The sequence below is a fragment of the Theropithecus gelada genome, chromosome 6 (genome assembly GCF_003255815.1).
Source record: "Theropithecus gelada isolate Dixy chromosome 6, Tgel_1.0, whole genome shotgun sequence".
Lineage (NCBI taxonomy): Eukaryota > Metazoa > Chordata > Mammalia > Primates > Cercopithecidae > Theropithecus > Theropithecus gelada.
The window spans coordinates 170,818,726-170,837,992 of record NC_037673.1 but is presented as its reverse complement, the minus strand read 5'-3'; the positions used below and the strand labels follow the sequence as shown (position 1 = coordinate 170,837,992).

General features: G+C 47.2%; 1 pseudogene; it reads right to left on the bottom strand.

Annotated features, from left to right (window-relative positions):
- Nucleotides 1–4,011: 4,011 nt before the first annotated feature.
- The window catches only part of LOC112627108, a 19,699-nt pseudogene continuing 4,443 nt past the window's right edge, over nucleotides 4,012–19,267 (bottom strand).

The window sequence follows — 19,267 nt, the reverse complement described above, 5'->3', positions numbered from 1 at the left end:
TCTTCACAGATCTGGTCTCAGTGGACTCACAACAGCCCTCTGAGGGTTGTTCCGCTCACTCCGCCTCCCGGGCTCAAATGATCTCGTGGCTCAGACTCCCGAGTAGCTGGGACTACAGGATCATTTTTCCTGTTAAGAAGAATTGAAGCTCAGAGGGGGATTGGATGTTTTCACAGAGCAGGGAATGTTGGGAGCAGGATTTAAACCCAGACCTCTTTGGGTACAGATCCTTGGGTCTTACATTTTTTTTTTTTTTTTTTAATTTATTTTCTTTTGAGACAGAGTCTTGCTCTGTCACCCAGGCTGGAGGGCAGTGGTGTGATTTCAGCCCACTGCAACCTCCGCCTCCCGGTTCAAGCGATTCTCCTGCCTCAGCCTCCTGAATAGCTGGGATTAGAGGCACACGTCACCATCCTGGGCTGATTTTTTGTATTTTTACTTGAGACGGGGTTTCGCCATGTTGGCCAGGCTGGTCTTGAATTCCTGACCTCAGGCGATCCACTCACCTTGGCATCCCAAAGTGTTGGGATTACAGGCGTGAGCCACCTTGCCTGGCCCTTACCTCTTGTAATCGCCCCACAACACCTGAATTGTAGAGGTGACAGGTTTTAAGGGCTTTAGGGGTTGCTATTCCAGCACACGCACCATTTCTTCTTCCTGCTGCAGACTACTCTCACTTCTTGGCATGTAGTAAGTGCTCAACAAATCTGCATTGGCGAAATGACTGGATGCATCAGCAGAGATGTAGGGAAATGGATTCCATGTGCAAAGCAAACATTTTCTGAGCTTTTGGCCATCTCGAGAAGAAAATTAATGTAGGAGAAACAGGTGTATGTCACCAAAGGTGCAGTTTTAAATGTTTGGCAACAAAATGGAGACCCCTAGGCACTGACTCTTAGAGACTTGGGCTGTGGCATCTGTGCAGCCCAGATCCAGAGAGTGGACAGTGGGATGTCAGGCTGGTAGCTTCACCTGTGCTGGGGGTTCTGGCCCACATCGACAAGATGATTGAGTTAACTCAGAACGCCCTAACACACATTCTTCAGGCATGTTCAGGACTCAGAGCAGGGGCCCGTAGCAAGATACCTTTGCAAGGTGCAGGATTTAGGACCAAAGCGGCTGGTTGAGGTAGAGGTGTTGTGAAACCTCAGAACAGTCTGTTCCAGCAAAAAAAAAAAAAAAACCACGCGTAGCCAGTCAGTCAGGATTCCTCTGCATCCAGCAGAGGACAAACAAAACTGAGAAAGCCCAGCTGGGCTGCACAGACAGGAGGGTGTCAGGGCCGCCCAGCTGATCCTCCTCTTTCTATGTGAACCCAGGCATGGCTTCTTGTCCTGGCCTCTCCTGTGTGGCCCTAAAGTGGCGCCACCCATCATGGGCCAAGGTCGGGCCATCTTTAGAAGACATTCTGGAGCAATTGCTTCCTAATACATCTAGCCCAGACATGGTAACCCAAATGAAAAGCCCTCAAAGCAAGAGGGAGCAGACATTTAATCAGTGCCAACTGTGTGCCAGGTGGTGTAACCAGCAACCCTCTGGTTGTCCTAACTGGCCTTTAAGTAACCACTGCCCTCAGCTTTGGACCACCTGCACTGGGGAAAGTCAGAGAGAGGAGGAGGTTCGCCTTCCCGGAAGCAATGCAGGAGCCAGACACACTAATGGTTCCTAGGACTTTCCTGGCCCTTGACCTTCTCCTCCATTTTTCAGATGATGAAGTCGAGGTGCACTGAAGGGCCAGAGCAAAGCTCGGCTTTACCCACTGTAGACTGGAGTTAGCCCTCAGCCCAGCACACAAGGTCCCCGGTGACCCACGTTCTGCACAGTGACCATACCCACTCCCCTCCACCTGTTTTGGATGGGGATCCTTGAACTGCGCTCACCATGGGTGCATGTTGTGCACAGCCTGCTGCCCTCTGCCATGGCACCCGCCGTGCCCTCTGCTCGGCCTGCTGTTCCTCTCTCCCTATCACTCCAGTCACTGAGTCCCAATTCACACAGCCCGACCCAGCTCAAAAGCACTGGTCACTGCTGTGGAGAAATTCTCCTTGATGCCCGGCTCCCTTGCCCCTAACCTTGCAGAGACTGTCACCCTGTCATGGACGACCTCACAGTTCCTGAAGAGAAGACTTTTTTTCTTCATGATACCTAAAAGATTGTTTTTATTATCATCAAAAGAAATGATAAATTATACAATTCTCATGAAACTCCAGTATCCTCAGGGATAAATTTCAGCATCCAGCAAGCACATCATACTGCACTCATTGTTTGCAGCTTGTCTCTGTTCTAGACCTCAGGCTCCTTGTGGGCAGGGCCATGTGGGGTGCCCCTGGCATCTCAGCGTTCCCCCTGCCCAACGTAGGATCCAGAGGCTGCACCCAGCACATGCTTGTGCAATAAACCAAGAAACAAGTGAGCAAGAAACTCCATAAAACCCATGTGAAATGACTTGCGCTGGGGCTGGAGCTCAGGAGTCCTGGTTCCCGGCCCAGCACGGGTTGTACTCCATGGCCCTGCCTGGCCTCCATGGTATACTCCCTTTCTAGAGGTGCATTCCGCCACACTGCTGGCCTTCCCAGATTTCCAGTTTACATCTGAACTAATTTTCCTGTGGGGCAATGAATGGTTCTGGTGCACTTGAGGGTTCTTTTTTTCTTGCTTGCTCCTTTTATTAATATGTAATTTTTTATTATTTCCCATGACAGTTCACATTATAAACCAAGACAATGCACGTAAATGAAAACACACTCTATCTAGCACCACAGCGTTACTATAAAGACCTTTTTTTTGATATGGTCATTTACTTTTTTGTTGTTTTTTGAGACGGAGTCTTGCTCCGTCGCTCAGGCTGGAGTGCAGTGGCACCATTATGGCTCACTGCAACCTCCGCCTCCCGGGTTCAAGCAATTTTCCTGCCTTAGCCTCCCGAGTAGCTGGGACTACAGATGCCCACCACCACACCTGGCTAATTTTTGTATTTTTAGTAGAGACAGGGTTTCACCATGTTGGCCAGTCTGAATTCGAACTCCTGACCTCAGGTGATCGCCCACGTTGGCCTCCCAAAGTGCTGGGATTACAGGCCTGAGCCACCACGCCCGGCCAGTCATTTACTTTAGTAACAATACATATACCATGTTATCACCATGGAATGTAAATTCAAGTTAGACAAGAGAATTTCACAAGTGAAATAGCATTCTGTAGTATATAGAAGTTTGGGTATACTGTCTGACCAAACCAGCTTGTTCATAAGTCATTAATAAAATCCATTATAGGTGTTCAGTTTAATATTTACAATTTTTATGGAAAAATCAGCAATGCACACACTTAAAAAGTGTTCATTTGCGTTTGCATGAGCGCTTAAAATACATATTTCTATTTCAAGATGACATTTAAAAGTTATTCTAATGTAACAGCAGCAAAAATATAGTTTGCAATTACCAAAGAACTAAACTAGAATCTATAAGTTATTCTCATGTTTACAATTGTGATTCTTTAATAAATACTGCTATCATGCAGCTCTATTGTAAGCTTTCTAGATTTGGTTTAAACACACACGTATATATGGTCAGTTGTGGGAAGCTTTACCAGTTATATTCCATGCACTTTTGGGACAGAGTTCTTAAAGAGCCAGCCAGTCCACAAAACAGGTAGAAAAAAGTTACATTAACTGGGGCAAATAGGACGCTTATATAACATCCAAAATAGGTGAGATTCTGCAGCAAACTGGGAATACTACAGGGTTGGCTTGTTATCTTCTTTAGAACCAAGTTCATCTTAACAATTTAAGAAGGTGAACATTTCAACACCATCAAGTGCATTTAGGTGACATGTTTCTTTTAAGTCAACTTGACTACCTTGAATGACCTAGTTAGTAAACTAATCACTAGTAATTCGGTTACCAGGCAAATCAAGCCTGCAAGAAAGAAGCCAATATTCAAAATGCCGTGTTACCATCTAAACCCATACAAATTCGTTTATTTTCAACGCTCATACGTAACTTCAGTAATGAGACGTCTAACTAAAGCAAGCTCCTCCAGCAAGACCAAGACAGCATCTCTTCATTAAAGGCTTAGGTTGTGCCCAGAACTCCTGATACATGGAATAGCCCATAACAACAGTCATTGCTCCTACAACACAGCCTTGGGCTGCCCCATGCATGTGAATCAGATGAAGGGACATTTTAGTATTTCCCCTGCTCTTCAGTGTATGTAATCCATATGCAACAATTGCTGCAAAACCTGCCATTCCAATGGGTACGAATGGGCCTCTTTGGCTTTTCGAATAAGTTTGGATCCCTGATCTTCATCACATGAAGAAAGGGAAACATCTGTGTCTGTTGATATAGTGATTGATTGAAGATTCTCCCTAGAGCGAGAAAACCTCTCACGACAACCGGCTTCTGGTCCCCACCCCTGCACCCAGTCCTGCCGGCTTCTCCTATAAAGACCTTTTTAATATAGACAAATTAGTTGCTAAATGCAGAAACTGAAGTTACGCTTCTGGATATCTCTTGTAGCCGAAGAAGAAAAAGGTTTTAGAATCAGTGAAGATTTTATTATAAGCCTGCTATTAGCTTTCCCTTACTAGCAATTAAGGTTCACAGGAGAGGGAGAGGCCAGGGACAATGGCAAGGACCCAGATGCATCCAGGATGGTCTGGGCTCAGACTCAAGCCTCTGCCACTTCCCAGCCAGGTGACTTTGGGTTATGAACTCCTCACCCTGACTCTCTGAGTCCATTTCCATCAGATGGGAAAGGCCACCAGGACCTTGCTCCGCTGTTACTGGGAGGATTCATTAAAATAAGGCTTGGACTAGGGCTAGAGCACACATATTCAAAGCTAAATACTGGTGATTTTTAATTAATGCTTATATGAGTTAGCCAAAAAAACTACTTGACCAAAGTGAATTCGAACAAACATGCAATTTGGAAGAAAGCTAAGAACAACTTAGCCCCAGCAAAAATACCACTGCAAAGCAACACCCCCAGTAGTGAGCACTGGAAACCCTGCAGATTAGTCTTCCTCTATGCAAAGCATTTCCATAGTTTTCCCAGAGATTTTCTATTGTCTTTCAGCTGTAGTTTGAATTGATTTTATTTCATTTATTTATTTTTTTTATTTTAGACAGAGTCTCACTCTGCTGCCCAGGCTGGAGTGCAGTGGCACAATCTTGGCTCACTGCAAGCTCTGCCTCCTGGGTTCACACCATTCTCCTGCCTCAGCCTCCCAAGTAGCTGGGACTACAGGTGCCCGCCACCACGCTCAGCTAATTTTTTTGTATTTTTGGTAGAGATGAGGTTTCACCGTGTTAGCCAGGATGGTCTCGATCTCCTGACCTCGTGATATGCCCACCTCAGCCTCCCAAAGTGCTGGGATTACAGGTGTGAGCCACTGCGCCCAGCCTGAATTTATTTTCAATAATTTTTTCTTGCTCTTCATTGTAATGGGAAATCTTAGGACACAGTAACTGTTCATTAATAAGAAAACAACTTAAATGGCCAAGAAAAGAGAAAATGCTTGAGACAATCTCTCCTACTAAGGTGATTTAAGTGAATTATGGAGTCTCACAAAATACTATACATAGCATGAGCTCTTTTTTTTTTTTTTCTTTTTTGAGACAGAGTCTTGCCCTGTTGCCCAGGCAGGAGTGCAGAGGCGCAATCTCAGCTCACTGCAACCTCCGCTTGCAGGTTCAAGCAATTCTCCTGCCTCAGCCTCCCAAGTAGCTGGGACTACAGGCGTCTGCCACCATGCCCAGCTAATTTTTGTATTTTTAGTAGAGATGGGGTTTCACCATGTTGACCAGGCTGGTCTCGAACTCCTGACCTTGGGATCCACCCACCTTGGCCTCCCAAAGTGCTGGGATTACAGGCGTGAGCCACCGCACCTGGCCAGCATGAGCTCATTTTTGAAAAGCACTGTATCTGCAATAAAAGGGCATGGTGACATCCTGGCCGAGCACAGTGGCTCACTCCTATAATCTCAACACTTTGGGAGGCGGAGGCGGGCAGACCCCCTGAGGTCAGGAGTTCGAGATCAGCCTGCGCAACACGGTGAAACCCAGTCTCTACTAAAAATACAAAATTAGCCGGGTGTGGTGGCACATGCCTGTAATCCCAGGTACTCAGGAGGCTGAGGCAGGAGAATAGCTTGCCTGGGAGGCAGAGGATGCAGTGAGCTGATATCGCTCCGTTGCACTCCCAGCCTGGGCAACAAGAGTAAATCTCCATCTCACCAAAAAAAAAAAAAAAAAAGGCACGCACGGTGACATCCGTACCAAAGGACTGCAAGTGGATGGAGAGCGAGGTGGGACTGTGGGGGCTCCCTTTGCTTCTTTTGCTTTCTTTCTATTTTACTGTTTCTGAGATGAGAGGGCATTACATTTGCCTTAGGAAATAAACTAAAAGACAAAGCTCAAATAATTTTTCAGGCGCACCTGTAATCCCAGCACTTTGGGAGGCCGAGTTGAAAGAATTGCTTGAGCCCAGGAGTTCAAGACCAGCCTGGGCAACATAGTGAGACCTTGTCTCTAAAAAAATTTAGTCTTTTGATTAATTTTTTAACATTAAAATATCTCATTTGTTTCAGTCCAATTCTACTTTTTCTGACTTTTTGATATTTTAAAATGTTTTCAAACAGGGATAAAAAAAAAATTAAAGTTGTTCCCCAGTCTGTGAAATGGGAATAATTATACCTACCTCGAATGGTGATTGTAAAAGTTAAGTGAGATGTTTTCTTTAAAATTTCTTGCATAGTCCCAGGCACATAACAGATCCTCAGTAAGCAGTGATCAATGATTCTTCTCTTGTGGACATTGGATGTGTCCTTTTTTTTCTTTTTTCTTTTTTAGAGATAGAGTTTCACTCTTTTTGCCCAGGTTGGTGTGCAGTGCTGTGATCTCGGCTCACTGCAACCTCCACCTCCTGGGTTCAAGTGATTCTCTTGCCTCAGCCTCCTGAGCAGCTGGGATTACAGGTCCACACCACCACATCAGACTAAGTTTGTATTTTTAGTAGAGATGAGGTTTCACCATGTTGGCCAAGCTGGTCTCGACCTCCTGACCTCAAGTGATCCACCGGCCTCGGCCTCCCAAAGTGTTGGGATTATAGGCATGAGCCACCACACCCAGCCAACACTGGATGTGTTCTAACAAGCCTTTGTTGTTGGACATTCACTTTGTCTCTTCTTTGGCCTGCAGGTTGTTTTGGTGAATTCTTCTGGGTGGACATTAGGGTGTTCTCTCATTACTTTTACTGGGAGGCCTGTGATGTATTTCCAAGTGATCGCTGTCCTTCCACTCCCAGCCCACTTCCCATTCCAGGCTATTCACACAACAGCCAGAGTTGCTCCTTTTAGAATTTGAATGGGATCGTGCTGGTTTGCAATCCTCCAACGGCTTTTCATCATTTTTGAGACTGTGGTCCACAAGCCCCTGTGCTCTCAGGCCCCGGCTGCTTCCTCAGGCTCACGTCCTGCCTTGGTTCTCCCTTGTTCCCTGTGGACCACCCGCTCTGATCTCCTCACTGCTCTCCAACACACCAAGGCTGCTCTGCCTCAGGGCCTTTGCACATCTCGTCCCCTCTGAGGAGCATCCCAGCAGTGCATGAAAGCATCTGCTCAATTTCCCCTCCCCTAATCTAGGCCTTCCTTGATTGCCCTCTCTGAGGTCATACCCCTTCTCCCTCTATCTTTTTGCCTCTCTTCATGGCATTTACTACATGATATTAAATATTTATATATCTATTTGATGCTCTCTTTCTCTCACCAAAATGTGAGCTTCCCAAGGAGATAGACTTTGTCAGCTTTGTTCATACCTGTTTGCCCATCCGGGACTTAGAAGGACACCCATCACTGAACTTTCAGTAAGCATTTGTTGAATGAATGCATGAATAAAATAAGTGAATGAAGTATGTTCTTAATATTGGCTACAAATAGTATAAGTAGGAGTAATGTCCTGAACATAGATTAGAAATAAACAACTTTAATCTCCCAAAGAGGAAACAACCCCTGAAACATGGTTGAGATTCTTAAAGAAGTCCAACCACTTGCCATACCACCCACTGATGCATCAAAATGAGTAACAGTTGGCCAGGCACGGTGGCTCACGCCTGTAATCCCAGCATTTGGGAGGCCGAGGCAGGTGGATCATCTGAGGTCAGGAGTTTGAGACCAGCCTGGTCAACATGGTGAAACCCTATCTCTACTAAAAATACAAAAATTAGCTGGGCATGGTGGCATGTGCCTGTATTCCCAGCTACTCACGAGGTTGAAGCAGGAGAATCGTTTGAACACAGGAGGCGGAGGTTGCAGTGAGCCGAGACTGCACCACTGCACTCCAGCTTAGACAACAGAGTGAGACTCCTTCTCAAAAAACAAACAAACAAAAGGTAGTAGCTGACAAATAGGAAACGAGGATTTTCATTTCCAACCAATCATCATTTTGACCAATTATCAGTTTGTCCAGCTTGCTTGTGGTCTTTCGGCCATGTCCCCTGGGGTCAGTGTGAAGGTGTGGCCCCAGAAATTACTCAAGCTTGGGAGTAATTTCTCCCAAGGCTAACGTACATTCCCCAAAATGTACATTTTGCGGAGCCCTGGGAGAGCCTGCAATGCTGCCCACCCAGCTCCAGGAGGGCAAAGTCCGGATTCTCCAGATCTGGGGGTCAGGCTGTATTTCTATGGGAAACCCACACTTTCTATCCCACTTCAATTCCACCTGGGGTGTCCCAGCTCAGAATGACCCCTCCTCTCCCGGAGGCATACAGGGTGCCTGCACCATCATTTCCAGAAAGGTGTGAAGAGTCAGTTGTGAGGATGGCGGGGGAAATTTCTGTTGGAAGAAGAAAGGCTAGGGTAAGGTGGAAGAGCGTCATGGAAATGGATAGGTGGAGAAGTTGGGAGGATTCCTTGGTCCAGTTTCTATTGTATATTTTGCAAGTGAGTGTGAGTGTGTGTGCGTGAGAGAGAGGGCGTGAGAGAGAGCCCACCTGTGTGCTTCTGTATAAATGTGGGTGTGTTTTTGTGTCTGGGTCTGTTGACTGTTCTTCTGGGCATCTTCTGGTTATTTGCTTATTACGTGCTTGTTTCTGTGTGTGTGATTGTGTCTGTGGGTTTGTGTCTGTCTGTCTGCTTACTCACGTGTCCTTTTGGTTAGCTCTCTCTCACTGCGTGCATGTGTGTAAGACTTGATGCCGGTGTTGGGGTGGGGGGCAGGGAATCACTTCTACAGACAAACAAATATGAGTACAGCCTTCGCCTCTGCTTGCTGGAACTCTTCAGAAAGTTTGTGCCTGATTTGGAAGAAGCTGGGGAGATGGACAAGACACGGTGTTACATTGAGCCACAAGGGAGGGAGAGGCTGGGTCTGGGAGTTGCAGCTGGAAAAACGGCATGAAATGAAGTGTCCGAATCCTACCCGGGGCCAAGCAGAGACTCTCCTGAAGGTATCCAGACTCCTGAGCATGATCCACAGGGGCCACCTGATGGGTCACTGATGATCTCTTACTACCCTGCCCTGTGCTTGCCACGGCTTCCCAAACACCCTCTGCTCTTCCAGACTCAGATCTTTGCTACAGACACGGCTTCGTCCTTCAGAACTTTGCTTGAACAGCCCCTCCTTCCTACTTCCCCAGAACTCAGCCTCCCTTGCCTGTATGCCCACAGGCCTGGCCACCCTTGTCTCTGTGCACTTCCATCCTTGCTGCCTCCACTCTCACCCCAGCAGGTCTGGGAGCTCCTTGAACCCGGGGTCCTGGCTTGTCTGATTTCGTACAATCAGAGCCCAGCACTTGGCTTAATGTAAGTAGAGTAGGTCAAGTCGGCAGCAGGGAGGGAGTGGGCTGAGCCCAGCAGACTTGGGTTCCATCCCTGCTCTGTCACGAGCTGACATGGTCTGTCTCTTGTACTTGTTGGGCCTCGTTTCATCCCCTGGGAGGATGAGGAGGAGGTGGAGAGCACATGAGAACCACTCGCACACATAGGCCCTCAGCAAATGGCTCCCGTGGTTGTACAGAGGCTTACAGAGAACACTCTTTTTTTCTATCCTTCTCGAAATTACCCCCTAGAAAAGAGGGAGTTGTCTTTTGTATTGAGCTCTTGCAAAGTGCCTCGTTTTTACCGAGAACTCTCTCAATTGCTTTATTTTGAACAGCAAAGAAATGTTTGGGGAATGTACATTAGCCTAAAACCACCTCAAACAACATGGGTTTAGAATTCTTAAAGAGATAATCTGACAGAATCTGTAAGAAAAGGAGTCAGAAACATTTTACACAGATTTAGCAATTCTTCCTCGGGGTATGACCTCAAATTACAAGTGCTGGATGTCATGGCAAATAAGCCTTTTAAAGCTCGGCTTGAAAAAGCAATGCTGAGTGGTTCTTTTGTGGAGAGCACGAATATACACACACCCGCAGAATGAATACAAATCCCGACTGTGCTCATGTCATGCAAATGGGATGGAGACCTTGTTTCCAGCAACAGCCTCAGATGTGGAAGCAAAAAGTGCTGGATCTCAGGGCAGTCAGAAGGAAGAGAGGAGTAAGGTCTGAAAAACTAAACTGTACAATGTAAAATGTGGCTCTCTGTGGAGCAGACACTTTAAAAAGTTTCCAAAAATTTTAAAATTATTTTATTTTATTTTTTAGAGATGAGGTGTCACTCTGTCGCCCAGGCTGAAGTGTAGTGGTGCAATCGTATCTCACTGCAGCCTTGAATTCCTGGCCTCATGCAATCTTCCCTCCTCGGCCTCCTTATGTGTGGCAAAAAATGGAGTAAAGCTGTTTACTCCATTGCAATGTGTATATGGAGAAAAGCGATGTCTCTAAATGAATATTATTATAAAATTGTAAGTAATTTTCTGTTTACTTCTACATTGCACAACTGAGCTAATACATTGAATAAGTGGGCCTTTTGCCTAGTTTATTGCCATGCCTAAACGTTTATATATTCAACCAGGTCCAACCACATGTTTTTTTGGTTCTTCGATTTAGGAATGGAAGGCATTGCTTTATATTTGGGCATATTCGGGAGACTGAGCTTTTAAACCCTAATGAGAACTGACAAGAGGCTGAGTATCTGGGACCAGTTTGAAGATGTTTTCCCCCTTAGATTTGTCTCTGTATTTGGAGAAAGATAAAGAGGAACATTGAGAAAATACTCTCCTAAGGAAGAAAGGAGAGAATTCCAGAGGAACTGCACAAACACCATCACGACATGGGAGAAGCAGCTGCTTTCTAAGGTAAGAAAGACAACTACGGCTCCATCTATTGGATACTCACTATGAAACTAGCATCGTGCCAAGCACGTTACCTAAATTACTGTTTCCCCCAATCCTACTTATAAAGCAGGCATTATTATTATTTGCACTTTACAGATAAAGAAACTGAGGTTTTAGAACTTGCCCACGTCCCACAGATAGGACTTGCTGAAGTTAGAATTAAGAACCAGGCCTGACCTCTTAATCATGGCCTTGTAGCAGCTCTTCTGAACATTTCCTACTGTTTGTGCAAAGTGATTACATCAGAAAGGCAGGAAAGTGTTCTAGGGAGGAACTGTAACTCAATCCCTCTGGTCACTCCTCGTTTGCTGGGCCTTGTGGATCTTCCCACATGTTTCATCACTAGAGAGCTGGGGTCTCGAAGCCACTACTGCCGGCTGATATGGAGGCCATGAATGCAATGGAGAGGAGTGAAGGGGCCTGGGGCAAGCAATCGGGAGAGGTGGAGGCTGTGGAAAGACAGAGTGCCCATCCCTTTCTCAAGGTGCGTGGAGATACTGCTCCAGCCCATTGCTGTCATTCAAATCATGGGCCCACTATGATCACGTCTTCAAATATTTTCAGAGGATAGACAGCCAGATTTTTGAGTGAAGGCTTATATTTAAGAGTCGATCGCTAGCTCCAATGAGTTTTTCCAAACCCATGTAGAACGAAAAAAAAGCACATGGGGCGCTGGAGCTGCCACTTGAGCTGCTGCATTGCCATCTCTGTGTCTGGACACTGCTCCAGCATGAGGCAGGTGGGAGAGCGCCGACGTCAGCATCCTAAAACGTAGATTCACATCCCACCACTGCCCCTATGTACCTGGGTAGCCTTCCCGAGCCTCAGTTTTCCTGTCTGTAAAATGGGAAACACTGATCATCCTTACTTTATGGGTTGTTGAGAAGAGCAAGAACACACTTGAGTGTCTGAGGGACGTGGCAAACCTACCGTGGCCAGTGGAAAATTTTCGTTTCCCTGCTCCCTGTCACCTGTACTGCCTCCACAGTCTCCCTGATCGGAGCACCACTGTCTTCTTTCTGCCCCCTCTGGCAGAAATGCAGACATCTTCTTTGAGCCCTGTTTTTTTTTTTTTTTTCTTTCTTTTTTTTTAAGACTCTGCTTTCAGAGCTTTCCATTGGCTGGCTCCTTCTTGCTCACATGCCACTTCTTCAGAGGGCGGGGGCAGTCTACCTTTTTGATGTTTGCCACCTGTCTCCTATGGCACACCATCGTCACGCTGCTACCACATTGCTTTCTCAGTAGCCTCATCGTGATCATGTTTATTTACTTGTTTCAGAGTTTATTGCCTGTTTTCCCAAGTAGAGCAAGAACCTCACGGGTCTTTGTTCACTGCTGATTGCCAGCACCCAGAAGACTTGGCACATAATTGGCACTCAATGGATGTCCGCTGGATAAGTGAATGCGTGCAAAGTGCTGTGTAAATATGACATACAATATGATACCATGGCTATTAGGAGCTGTTTTCTTAGACAGCAGAAAGGAGGGAGGCTGCTTAGAGAGGGCTCTGGGGCTGGCCTGGAATCTTGCTTTAAATCAGCACCAGGTCATGCCCATTCCTTGCTCTTTTACCCAGTAAAATGTTTTTGCTTCAGAAGCTATTACAGAGATAGAGATAATGCCTCCTGGAACACAGATAGAATCAGAAATACAGAATTACACTTTAAGCAGGCTGAACATCTCACAAAATCAGGCAAGCCAGCCTGGGGGAGGCGAGGAGGCTGGACTCAGGGAAGGATGAAAGAAGAAGGGGACATCTTAGGGATGTCAAGGGCCCTGCTATCTGAGGAGGGAGCAACTGGCACTTTAACCCATTCCCTTCCTTCTCTTTTCCAACATTGGGGTCTCAGGTTTTTAGATTGTTTGAAGGACCCCTTACTATCTTCTGGCCTCTTGCAGTTTGGAGATGTGACTAACACCCCTTCTCAATGTTCCGTTACTCTTTCTGAGGACCTAAAAAGAAAGTCTGCATTGTTGCTACTTTGTGCTTAATACTGCCTCTGAAATTTGCTGACCTAGCTTTTCACCAGATTCTGCTGGGGCAGGAGTGTCTAGTGAGACTTAAAAGTTGTTTACTTTGACAATTTGTCTCTGCCTGTGACAGGTGCCACTTCCATTTCCATTAGTGAGCACAAGTTTCCTTTTATTTAATTAATTAATTAATTAATTTTGAGACAGAGTCTTCCTCTGTTGCCCAGGCTGGAGTGCAGTGGTGCGATCTCAGCTCACTGCAACCTTCGCCTCCCAGGTTCAAGTAATTCTTCTGCCTCAGCCTCCCAAGTAGGTGGGACTACAGGCATGTGCCACTACTCCTGGCTAATTTTTGTATTTTTAGTAGAGACGGGGTTTTGCCATGTTGGTCAGGCTGGTCTGGAACTCCTGACCTCATGATCCACCAGCCTAGGCCTCCCACAGTGCTGGGATTACAGGCGTGAGCCACTGCGCCTGGCCAAAAGTTTCCTTTTAGAATAAATGCTCTTATGTTTAAAAAAGAGGGAGGGTAGATTTATCTTAAAGGAGGATATAAAGTAAGGAATTGCACATGTGGTATGTGGATGTGATACTCCTGCTTTTGGGGTGGGAGTGCGAATGGCTGGTGTTAAATGCAGCCTCATTGGACATGTTCTCAAACAACTCCAAAACGTGGCCCCGGTGCAACTTGCCAACTTTGTTTCCTTTTATTCCCCTTCATTTAGGATATTTGCCCCAAGCTTAACTCCTCCCTGCTTTTCCGTGCCCCCGCCTCTGGGCTTTACTCACTCTGTTCCCCCTCCTGGCCTGCCCTTCTTTCACATACATGGCCTACAAGATGCAACTCAGATTCAGCCGAACTATCGGCCTCCCTTAACTCTTTGCACCGTCTTTACAATAATAACAGCTATTGTGTAAGCACTTCTTATTGGCCAGGCACTATAGGCACAGGCATATTGAAGGTTGCAACAATCAGAGAGATTTGTTCTTATTGAGGGCTGTGACCAGGACCTGAGCTGAAAGCAACAGGTGCTTAACCTCCTCACTCTTGGTCACCCTTGCCTTTTCTGTGCAGACTCAGAGTCACCTGGGTTTGTCTGCTGCTCTGACGATAGGGAAGTCCTTTTTACTTCTTTTCTTTTCTTTCTTTCTTTTTTTTTTTTTTTTTTTTCTGAGACAGAGTCTTACTCTGTTGCCCAGGCTGGAATGCAGTGGCGTGATCTCAGCTCACCGCAACCGCCACCTCCCCGGTTCAAGCAGTTCTCCTGCCTCAGACTCCCAAGTAGCTGGGATTACAGGTGCACACCACCACGCCTGCCTAATTTTTGTATTTTTAGTAGAGACGGAGTTTCGCCATGTTGGCCAGGCTGGTCTCAAACTCCTGACCTCAGGTGATCCTCACACCTCAGCTTGCTGGGATTACGGGGGTGAGTCACTATGCCCGACCTGGGAAAGCCCTTAAAGACACATTTGTGAATCACTCGCCAACCGTGGAGGGGCTGGCATGTTTCTTGGGTTCTGTGAGCCTCGAGCCAGATTTTGTTGACACTCTCCTGATATTCAAGCTGGGTGGGGCTGCAGACCTTTAGTGGGAATATGTAACAAAGAGTTAAGTATACTAATTGTTTCAGGGGACAAGTCCTCACTTACCTTCGCATCCTTGTAAAGGTGGGGTTCCCCCTGGGGGCGCTGTCCCAGAGTAGTGGAACAGCCAGAGCTTGAGTTTTCTCTCCACAGGACCCTGGGCAACCTTCTCCAGCTCTTTGAGCCTCAGTTTCTTCATCTGTAAAACAGGGCTGCTGGGAGGCTGAAGTGCAATCAAGAAAATAAAATGTCTGACCCTGGGCCTTCACATAGTAGGTCCTTCATTCATCCCAGCTGGCTTTCTGCTCACCTCTTCTCATCCTCCCTGCCCTTGGCTTGCGTGGCACATTCCCACATGCACAGGCCATTCAGACTGTTTGGATAGACACCTCTTTCACTAGCAGGAGACCCTTGAGCAACTGACTCCTGAAACCTCACTTTCCTAATCTGTGAAATGGCGATGATCATCTGTTTATCCCCAAGGCTTGTTACGAGCGTTAATAAGATAATGTGGGATTCGTAAATAGTACCTGGCACATAGAAAATGATCTCTTACAAGACATGCCTCTAAACCACCTCATTCATCAACCAAATCTGAACCATCCAATCCCCTTTAACTTCTTGTATTTTTCCCGTCTTTCTTGCTTACAGTCAGAAAAGCATTTCAAATTCCACAGTAAGTACCAGGTATGAAGATGCAGAGATAGGAAGGAAATATATGTACAAAGTTGAGGGCTCCTAACAGCTTGAATTATCGAACATGGGACAAAGACATGGACAATCTGACTTAAATGTGTAATTCACCTGAAGATCTCTTCAAAGTCCATTTTTTTTCACTTTGTTCCAAATGTTCTCAAGACAAACAGGTGCTCCTAAACTGGGAAAATCCAGGTGACGGTGAAATGAAAAAAAAATGTTCAGTTCAAGGCCTCATGTACCTATTTTACATCCACTGAGGGCCTTTGGACCCAAAGTTGAAAGATCATCTTGGTGTGTCCAGTCTTACTGGCGAAGGCAGACATGGGAGGAAGTGCTGCTGGAGGAGCTCCCTGGTGCTGAGTGAGGTGGTGCTGCAGGAAGGAAAGAGTAGAGGTCAGAGCAGTTCCAAAAAGGCAATAGCCAAGACACTGATGCGCCAGAATGAGCATTTCTGGTCAGACTCCAGTAGCTGACCTTGGAAACCATGCCCTGGGACATCATTTAGGATTTGTCATTTGCAAGCGCGGAAACAGACATTTTCTGGCCAAGGGGAGAAGGAACATACTGGAGGGATGTTGAGCAGCCATAAAGTGGACAGAAAGGCACATTCGGAAAAGGGCAGAAACTGGAGTTCTCTGGGGCTCCTGAGGGCCAGAACCCATCGGTGATGGGATGTGATGGGCTCCAAGGGCTTGTGTTTTTTCTTTCTCTGCATCACTTGGCTTACAATTCCAAGTCCAGGGAGGGAGACCTCGACTGTTCTAGCTGAGATCACATACCCACCCAAGCCTACGAGGTGAGTGGCGGGCACTTTGGGTGACAGCGACCCCATAACCGCACCTAGAAAAGGAGGGTACTTCTCCAGCTAGAAATGAGAGTGATACAATGATGCGGGACTACTATATCCAGTGCAGTGTCTAGCGCGGTGAGTGGGCCAGCTCCTGGAAAGTGACAAAGAATGATGGTTCACTGCCTTTTGATCCTGTACTTATTAGCCTTTAGTCTAAGCTAGTCCCTGTGTTAGGTGCTAGGAGAAAAGGTGAATGAATGAAGGAGCCCAAGGCTGTGAACAGGTTCTTTGATGCCAATTCCCTGCCCTCTAGGAGTGAATTTTCTAGAGCTAGGGAGGTCTGAAATCAGAGACAGCTAGAGGATGGGAGTGGGCCCCAGGGGCTGCCCATAATAGGTCCTTATTGATGTTTGCTGAAGGAATGGATGTCAGAACAGCAAGGACAGAAAGAGCCTTGCTTAGGGAAAACTGCAAGAAGTGGCTGCCCCAGGCCATTTTTATTCCCACACCAATGGAGTCTCAAGACTTGCTTGGCTGAGACATCTTCACAAAGAGATTGTCAAAGCCTAGAATTTTTGGCAAACACAGGGACAAATCAGGCCTAGGGAAGCACAGGCCAAAAGCCTCATTTTAGGAGGTTGACCCTAGAGGAGGTGGTCTCACTTGTCCCTCCCCAGCAGTCATCTGTCAGGAGCCCCATGTCCTGATGGCAGGGTGACAGGGCACACAGTAGGCTCCGCACATGGTCATGGAAGGAAGGAAGAGACGGGAGGAAGGGAGGAAAGGACAGAAGAAATGCATAAGCAAGAAGAGAAGGAACTTCAAAATGAACAAGTAATGGGAATATGGAAAACTGAATATACAAATGAATTATGAGAGGAGAGCAGGCAGGCAGCGGGAAATGGAAGAATAAATGTATGCAGGTTTAAGAGAAGCCAGACCCTACTATTTACTAGCTGCATGATCCCAGGCTCATCCTATTACTTAGCCTCTGGGGCTTCATTTTCCTCATCTGTAAAATGGGCCTAATTCTGGCACCTCTCCCAGAAGGTCATGGTGAGGACCACACGAGGGGATAGATGCTAAGTCCTTGGCTCGGCGGGAGAGCTCAGAGCATGTCAGGTATTGTAACTAACAGGCTGCAAGATGGAAGTGAATGAATTAATGAATAAAAGAAATGAGGAGGAGGGAGAGAGGATCAGGAGAAGACAGTGCAGGGCCTTCATCTGGTTCTCTCTCTATCTTTTGTGGCCAGCCAGGGCTACAGACTGTCAGCCTCACAGACAGGGTACCTCTCCCTCCCTGCCCAGGCCCAGCCTGTTTGATTTCAGGAGGAAGATAAGATGCCTGCACTGCTTTTTCATCTCCTGCGTCTCCAGCCCTTCCCCCATTTCACCACCCCCTTGGCAATTGGGGCCTTCAAAGTCCCTGCTGGCTCCAGATCTGTAGATAATCGTTTGCTGTAATCCTACCCAGGAAAGGAGCTGATAAAGTCCAGATGGAGTGTGAGGTCTTCAAACTCACTTTCCCTGCCCAGATAACGCTGCTGGGGCCTCTCAGGAGTCCCCTTCCCTCTTGGGGGGAGAGGCAATGCGGGCAGTGGTTGTGTAGCACATGCACTGTAGTAACTGACTCGTTTATTAGGAAAACCTCTCGATTTCCTGTGCATAGTTCAGGGAGGGTGGGTGGATGGAGAAGGAGCACTAGATTTGAAGTCAGAACAGATTGGGCTCCAATTAAAATGGCAGCATGAATCCCCATTTTCCAGAGTACTGGGAGCATTCAGGGATGCACTGGACATGGAAAGACCTGGGCCAGGGGGAAGGCTCAGGCCTTACCTTTGTTCTGTGAGGGTCTGGCACATCGGTCAGACTTCCCCAGGTGGCCCAGGGAGGCTCTCCCTGCACCTGAGCCACAGGACGGAGACAAGTTGGGTCCCGGACCTACCCACAGGAGGCAGCTATAAGATCCTGCCTTGCAGTCAGGCAGGCCTGGTTTGATTTCAGCCCTTTCCTTCACTGACTGTGTGACCTTGGGCAGGTTGCCAAAGCTCTCTGGGCTTCAGTTTCCTCATCTGTAAAGGGTGTGCTAATAATCTCCACCTCAGCGGCTGGTTGAAAAAAGTCTAATGAAATAGCAGACAAGAAAGCACGCTGTGATTAGGAAAACATGCAAAAGCAAGAAGCTACTCTTCTCGCCGCTATCAAAGTGGAGAGGCCATGTGGTTAGACGTGGTCAGGGGATGCGGGAAAGGTCCACCCACATGCTCAAGACCCAGTGCTCCCGGCCACAGTAACCTCCATCGGCCCATCTGATCCCTGAGCTCCCCTGAGGAGGTCCAGAGGCCTGACTTTCCAGGTCAGGGTGTCGCCCTGGGCTGTGGGGTGGAGGCACAGGGCAGTGGCAGCTCTGGACATGCTCTGCAAAGGGTGAGGGATCAGGGGTGGGCTAGGGGCCCCTGAGGGGGAGGCCTTTGACTTAGCATGATTCCCCCACCTCACCCCGCTTTGACTAATTTTCTATCCCTTTCATAGACCCATTATGTAAATCCATCCAGAATGAAGATCTGACCCTACCTACTTCTAAGAGGATTTAGGGTATTTTAAGATTAAAACACAGAGCAAAATAAGACTTTTAAAGAGGTTGTCAGGCCGGGCGCGGTGGCTCACGCCTGTAATCTCAGCACTTTGGGAGGCTGAGGCGGGCGGATCACGAGGTCAGCAGATCCAGACCATCCTGGCTAACACGGTGAAACCCCGTCTCTACTAAAAATACAAAAAATTAGCTGGGCGTGGCAGCAGGCACCTGTAGTCCCAGCTACTTGGGAGGCTGAGGCAGGAGAATGGCGTGAACCCAGGAGGCCGAGCTTGCAGTGAGCCGAGATTGCACCACTGCACTCCAGCCTGGGCAACTGAGCGAGACTCCCTCTCAAAAAAAAAAAAAAACAACAA